The 7290-nt window shown below is 40.5% G+C and overlaps 1 protein-coding gene across 1 annotated transcript in view; it reads right to left on the bottom strand.

The window, feature by feature from the left end:
* LOC101846122 (signal-transducing adaptor protein 1) overlaps positions 1-7290 on the bottom strand; it is a gene marked incomplete in the record, with an annotated part of 22778 nt that overhangs the window by 8639 nt on the left and 6849 nt on the right.

The following is a 7290-nucleotide window of genomic DNA, read 5'->3' as shown; positions in this document are numbered from 1 at the left end:
TCTCTCTCTCTCTCTCTCTCTCTCTCTCTCTCTCTCTCTCTCTCTCTCTCTTTCATTCTCTCGCTCGTCATGTTTCGCCCTGTAGCCTCCTAGATCTATGTGGATATCATTTTGCACCGTTGTACTCTCCTTTCACCTTTTAAACTATATTATAGGCCTACATTTCATTTACACTCTCAGAAAAACAAGCACTGGCATATTCTAACTGACCCTTTCTTGTGTTCGAGCGGATAAAGCTACATAAAAGTCGTATGAAAATTTTACTCTTTTTTTTTTCAAGAAAGAAGAAGGCAGCCCCATCTCTTATCTATTCTTACTCATTGTCAACCATCCTAACGAGATCGGTATCTGTTCTAACGCTCTTTGCGTTGCTGCACACATTTGTGTCACGACGCCAGGCGCTCTTCAACTTTCGGACATCTGGAGTTATTGGTAACATCTTAAAAGCTTGTTCATTTGACATATTTTGATGTAGAAAAAAAAATACACGCCTATCTTGAATAGAGGTAGAAGTATATTTACGATTGAAGGAGGTCGCCTGGTTTCAGAGATAAAATTAGGAGAAAATGGCCGCCAAAGTTTGATGATTTCCAAAGCTTGAGAGTTCGTGGAAACTGAAATTTCGATAAAATCCGAACCGAATGTGTTGTTAAATGAACATAAAAGGAAAGGTGCTGAGCAAAAAAAAACCAGACATTAGAAGAAAATAATGTGTCAAAACTGGAGGAAAAATGCAGATATATTCGATTTCATTATTTTGAAGAGTGCCTGATTTCACCACGAGGCCTCACATTTATTTCATTAGTGGGGAAGCTTTCTATCAAGTATCTCCGTCTGTCTGCCGATATAGTATTCCACTCAGCCCGGATTGATCCTGTCTGGCAATAAGGTCGAAGCAGCCCATCTAATTCGTGTCAATGAGGGCGTAAAACATCGGTATCAAAAGTACTTCCCATTGGCTTCCCGGCAACTTATTAACTGTTCAGAGCCAGAGAGATTATATCCTTTCCAAACCTTTATAAGCTCTTTGAACAAAGCAGAAACTCACTCCCATTCAGCCGACTTTGATTTTGAATTCCAAAGGCTTCTAGCACGCGCCTTTACTGTTTACCAATACGCCGACGATAGCATAATTGCTAGGAAATTTTTAGTAGATTCTGCACTGTATAATTGTATCTATATCCTTATTAATTAGCGCCTTTCCCCTTATTGATAATAATATTGAATCACTCTGTCGTTTGTAAACCTCTTCCCTCAGATATATTGTACGTACATTAAAAATATTTTAGATGTTTTGGAGGTCGCAATAGTAGCCAAGTAGGCCTATGTTATAAGGCGCTTCGCCATTGCATGCAAAAGACTCAAGTTCGAGTCTCGTATAGGGAAAATTTTTGTGGAATATCTAGATTTTTTTCTGGGACGTTATCAGGCAGGATCGGAGCAGCCCGTCTCCTAGTTGTGTCGACGAAAAATGAAATTACCTACATCTTTAAGAATAGTTTCAGAGAATGGAACAAAATCCAAAAGAAATAAACCACGACCATTTGTGAAGCAGTGTGGTGGAATCAGGCTCTCGTCAAAATAATCAAAGTGAAGAAACTTGCATTTTTCCACAGGTTTGTGAATTTTTATCCAATTTTTGGTTTTTGGCTCAACACCTTTCATGCCCATTAAATAACTCATTTCTGTGTGGATTTTCCTGAAAAACGTTGATTAAAGGCACAAAAAATGTAAATTTTCAGTTACCATGGACTCTTAAGCTAAGGAAATAACTAATCTTTGGGTTTCATTTTCTTACTAATTTTATCTCTGAAAACAAGTGACCCCCACCTCCTTCATTCGCAAATATCTCGACTTGTATTCAAGATAAATGGATACTATTTACATCCAAATAAAGACAAGTGAACAAGCTTTAAGATGACACCAATAACTCTTCATGCCCAAAAATTGACGAGAGCCTGATTCCACCACGCTGCCTCACATTTTTTGCTTCGGTCTGAATGGCTTCTACATGCAGTGGCTTCAATAGAGTCAACAGAGAACCTGGCGTTCATGTTTCTGAAATTCTGTGGTAAACAAGCACGTGACCTAAAATGACACAGTGGACAAACAGACGCCCAAGAAACGTTTGCGCTTAACGTTATAACCTGAAAGACACCCACACCCACACCCACACCCACACACATACACAATTCACTTCCCTATCAACACACACCCTTACCCCCTCCCCTACACACATACACACACACACACACACACACACACACACACACAAATACACACACACATGTACACACACATACACACACACAGAAATACACACCCAGATACACACACACACACACACACAAACACACACACACACAAACACACACACACACACACAAACACACACACACATGATACACCACGCACATACCTATCCCCACACACTCTTACCCCCCCCCCCTCCCACACACACACACATATATACATACACACACATACACACACACATATATATACACACACACACACACACACACACACACACACACACACACACACACATACACCACATATTATATCTCCATCCCCACACACCCCTCCCCTCCCTGTTTCATGTCGATCATCTCGTATTTCAGAGTGTCTTGTCATGAAAGAGCAGACCACTAAAAAAAAATGTATTAAAAAAAAATATTTTAAAAACTCTGACGTTGGCAGGTTAGTTCGGCTTACGTGCGTATTTACTTTGTGATATGCGCGTCTGTGTCAACAATATTATTATTTATTATTATTATTATTATTATTATTATTATAAGTTCAGCCTGACGGCAAGAAAAACCCCAGTGGATGACATCACAATATCTCAGAAAGCATTATTTGAAAATATCATAGCGTAAGTTTTGAAATTTTGAGAATATTTTTACCCGGCTGTTGGGCTTACGGGTCAACAAGATAAATTACTCCAAAAAGACCACACAAAAAAACGGTTTGTATGAATAGCCAAATGTAATCATAGACTTGTGTTATAATATTCCTAAAAAATGCACTCCGGTGGAGGGGGGGGGAGGGGCTTTGTTGTTGTTTTTTGGTTGTTGGTTTTTTTTTTGTAGTTTTGTTTTGTTTATTGTTTTCTTGTTCACTATGGAGCGCATTATGGGCCCCCTGTCGTTTTCATTTTAAGATGGAAAAGGGGGGGGGGGGGGGGGGGGGAGAGATCTACGTGCAGTCGACTACTGCGTGCGAGACTGGTGTTTTGTCCATCATTTAAGCGCAATGACGTGGTCCAAGTGTACACGCCTTGCAACGGGGTTTTTATTGAGAGCAAAGGGCGAAGGCCATGACAGCGAGCTTTCTAACAGTACAAGTCTGTGAATTTTACATGTACACATAATAATTGGCAACTTGAACCACCAGAAAAGTTTGAGTACGTGTGGGTATATGTTGTACACTCGGATTGGAATAGCGTGTGTACATAAAACAATCTGGTATAAGATTACAATAAGTAGGCTACCAAATTCTCGGTAGGCCAAAAAGTAAAAGGGCGGGAGCCACGTGGGGGCCATGTGGGGGAGAACAACAGGCTGAAATAAGATGAACAGAGCCACCGACACAGAGATCTAGAGATACAACAGTAGATAAAGGCAGTTTGTTTAAAAGTTAGGTTTCACGGTAAGTCTGCTCCGAGCTGTCTCCCAGCTCCTGTCGTGAACAGTGTCCACAGTTAATCCCTCCTTTTGTATACTTATATTATGCTCCTATGGCCGTGGGGGTTGAGGGCCCAGGCTCACAATAATGGCAGGCATATGTATGTGTGTTTTAGTGGGGGGGGGGGGTCTCTGGGATGTGTCCTTGAGCAAGACACAATGGTCCTCCCTCAAAAAAAGGGCGCTGCATTGAGACGAAAAGGAAAAACGTGTAGGAAGAGTGGTGTCTATCTTGGTGTCATGTTGTGTTCTCTCTGCTGCTTGATTGTTTGTATTGCACAGGCAAATTAAAGCCAAATATCCATACTACGAGATCAATAAAGTGGCATGTTTTCTTTTTTTTTAAATACCGTAATTTCATTGGGAAGAACGTATAGTAAATCTTGACAACATTCACGTCGGTAAAACGAGCATCTCAGGTGGTGCGCATGTTTCAGAGAATCACCTTACACAAAGTAAACCTGTATCCACCAGGAGCACTTCAAGTGGGGTCGACAAATACGTAATGCTATTTACACTTCAGTGTGGTACGTTTTCCTGCCAGTAACGGTCATCAACCTCCGCTAGTGATTCCATCCCCCCCCCCCCCCGAAACCAATCCATCAAGAAAACATTTTAAACCTTACAAAGCTTTTCCTTCTATCCATCTACAAGGTGTGTCGATAAGAACAGTACTTTCCGACAAAAGAAAAATATCCGGTTTCTCCTGCCTTATAAGATAAACCACACTTAACCGCTTACGATTGGAAAGAGTGAGTCTGTGATTGTGTGTGTGTGTGGGGGGGGGGGGTTATTTATGCTTACAAGTTCATAAAGTACCCATTAAAGAATAAATATAATAAAACCACCTTGTGTTTATTTTCGTAATCATACCATTCCATTTTAAACAAGATACAACCAGGAAGTGAATTGAACAACCGACATTATTCAATCCCTTGCCAGGTTTATGATTGTAATCCACCACCCCTTTGACGGCCTAGCTGCTAGGCTTGGTAGAAGATTGTTAGCACCGTGAAAACGCTATAGTGCTAGCTTCTACCAAGCAATCAACTCCAAACATCAGAATTCCTGTGTGTGGTCCTCGCACTTTTTGTCCCCCGCCTTTGCCTCCGCCTCCTCCTCCCCTCTCCTCCCCCCTCCTCATTTCCTCCTCCTCTTCCTCGCCTTCCTGTTCCCCCTGTGTGTGTGTGTGTGTGTGTCTGTGTGTGTGTGTGTGTCTGTGTGTGTGTGTGTGTGCGTGCGTGCGTGCGTGGTGAAACATCAAACCAATATACCAGGACCTGGACAACAAAGACGTATCTTATCTTATCTCTTTCTCCTTCTCTTCCTCCTCTTTATCCCCCTCCTCTTTTTCCTTGAGAAATGTTTTAAAATCGACCCAATCAGAAAGCATCGTTATCAGCCTCACTTCACTATTTCATTTGGAGGAATTGTCTATTCTCTTACCCGTAACTGGTTAGTGTATAGGCCCATCGTCCTTTTCAGTACTGAAAGGTTATTTGAGAGACCAGACCTCCAAATGTAACACCTGTCACCGATAGAAGCGAACCAAGTAGGCTGAGGTTGTGAAAAAACTTCTCAAACAACGCAAGTTCGAGAACGCCTCCGTTGGAGAATCGAACCACGTCCATCACAAACACAGTTCAGCTTGATACCAACCGAGCTAATGTCGAGCCGCCCTCTGCTATCTAAAGACTGTGTGCCAAGTCGTTCGTTTGTTCAACTTGCCCTGACGATATCAAAACAACCTGCCAGAATGACATACCAAGTCCATGCCACAGAGGTCTCTCGATGAAAAATCGATTTTTAACAATGCGGTGGGTATTCAAGTGTAGGCATTCTGCGCACAAAGCTTTTACCCAACTTACTTCCTGGTTAGTTTTGTCTGCTTTATCTAACAACTAGCCTACCGCGTCTCGTTAATACAAGAAAGCCTTACGATCTGCTATCTTAAGTAAACGTCTCTGGCTTTTTTCACACTTTGTTTTTTGCAGTCGTTGAGCTAGTTTGGTTATCGCTATTGCTGTCTTGATGGCAATAATAATAATGAATAATGGATTGCATTTATATAGCGCATATCCACTTATGCAATGCTCTATGCGCTTAACATAATACATATTATGGATTTACAAATCTATTTTAAAGGCACATAGTGTTAAATACACGTGCCAACACATACTCACGCACGCACGCACGCACGCACCACACACACACATACACACATACATACACACATACACACATACGTACATACGCACATATGCACATACTAACTCACAACGATCTACAGCTTGGAATGATTCTGTCTAATCGAAATATGATGAAAATAGAAATGCTTTTAGTTTCTTCTTTAAAAATTCTAGATTTTGTGCTTCTCTGATAGTTTTTGGAAGCCTTCTATTCCAAATAAGAGGGGCAAAATATGAAAAAGAGCGTTGGTCATATGTTTTGTAATTTATTTTAGGTTTAACAAGGGTTATGGCTAATATTGTGGTTGGTTGTGGTACTACTGCTAGTTGTGCAGTTGTTGCTGCCGCTGTTATTGATGGGAGGTTGTTGTTTTTTCTCGTGGCTATTGCGATAAATACAGTTGTTATTAGTTATGTTCTTATTGATGTTGTCGTTATAATTGTCATTGTTGTTGTGGTACGGTTGTTATTAGGAAGAAGACGAGAATGGGCTTATACTAAGTTTAAGTTTTATAAGTTTTGGAAATAACCAGACCCAGCAGGTATCAAATATTTGAAAACGAAACCTGGTTAAAAGAATCCCGGTACATGTATTTATGCTATGAACTTTGTTGTTGTTATTTTGTTTGGTGTTTTTTTGTGGAGGATTTTATTTTGGTTGTTGTTGTTGTTGTTGTTGTTGTTATTGTTAGATTTATTTCCTTTTTCTTTTATTCGATTATCCTTTATTCGGTGTTGTTTCTGTTTGCTTTGTTTAGTGTGGGTTGACGGAAGGGAGATGGGGGTTTGTTTATGTTTTTGTTTTTGTGAATTAATTGGATTTTTGTTTGTTTTATTTTGTTGTTTTTTTTCGTTTGCTTTTCTCTTTTTTTTTGTGAGAAAGGGCTGCTCGGGGGACCGAGGACGATCAGGAAAACGAGACTTAAAACTGAGTTTTAGTTGACGTCACCTTACAGTATTGTACACATCCTGGGATCATTTTATAAAATGTGTATTGCTAAGGGGAGACAGCCGAGCGGAGTGGGTGCACATACAGTCATAAACACGTGTGTACACATTCTTAATGTTTGTGTTGGGGCTTATTTTGGACTTGCTCTCGCGTTAACACTCCACAAATAGACCCACCTAAGATGCATCTCGCTACACTATTCCAAACGGTCTGAATAAAACGAGGCAGATGAGCGAAAGTAGTCTACTCCAGTGCTGTTGTTTGGTTTGGGGGGGGTGTTTGTTTGTTGTTTAGTTGTTGTTTTTCTGGGTTATTGTTGTCGTTATTGTTGTTGCTATTGTTGTTGTTGTTGTTGTTGTTGTTGTTGTTGTCGTTGTTGTTGTTGTTGTTGTTGTTGTTGTTGTTGTTGTTGTTGCTATTGTTGTTGTTGTTGTTGGGGTTTGTTTGTTTGTTTGTTTGTTTT

Source organism: Aplysia californica, unplaced genomic scaffold (genome assembly GCF_000002075.1).
Source record: "Aplysia californica isolate F4 #8 unplaced genomic scaffold, AplCal3.0 scaffold00075, whole genome shotgun sequence".
NCBI classification, from domain to species: Eukaryota; Metazoa; Mollusca; class Gastropoda; order Aplysiida; family Aplysiidae; genus Aplysia; species Aplysia californica.
Note: the sequence above shows the minus strand (reverse complement) of the source record. Positions and strands in the feature narration are given on the sequence as shown.